Below are 384 nucleotides of genomic sequence, written 5' to 3'. Positions count from 1 at the left end.
CTGGGCGCACGCCGCTGTCCCGTTCCGTTAAACTCAACAAAGAAGGGATATGCGTGTTCCTAACAAGTGCAGGATATTTAATTGATCATAAACTTATGTATAATAGTTTGTGGGTCTTTAAAAACGTACTTTATAATGTAAGAAGCACCAGGGTTTTATGTTGAATTATCTTAAAAATATTTTTCTCTCGTCCTTTTCCTTTGAGATCTTGTGTTGATTTTTTTTAAATCAGGTGTTTTTATTTTTTTTAATTCTAAAATGTGAACGTTTCCTTCAGCCCTCCCACCGAAACTGAGAACGAACGACGAAACAAATAAAAACCCCAGATCATCCTTGTCAACGCAGGAAAACGACTTAAAAAAACAAAAAGGAAAAAAAAACCTG

Source organism: Myotis brandtii, unplaced genomic scaffold (genome assembly GCF_000412655.1).
Source record: "Myotis brandtii unplaced genomic scaffold, ASM41265v1 scaffold680, whole genome shotgun sequence".
NCBI lineage: Eukaryota > Metazoa > Chordata > Mammalia > Chiroptera > Vespertilionidae > Myotis > Myotis brandtii.
Note: the sequence above shows the minus strand (reverse complement) of the source record.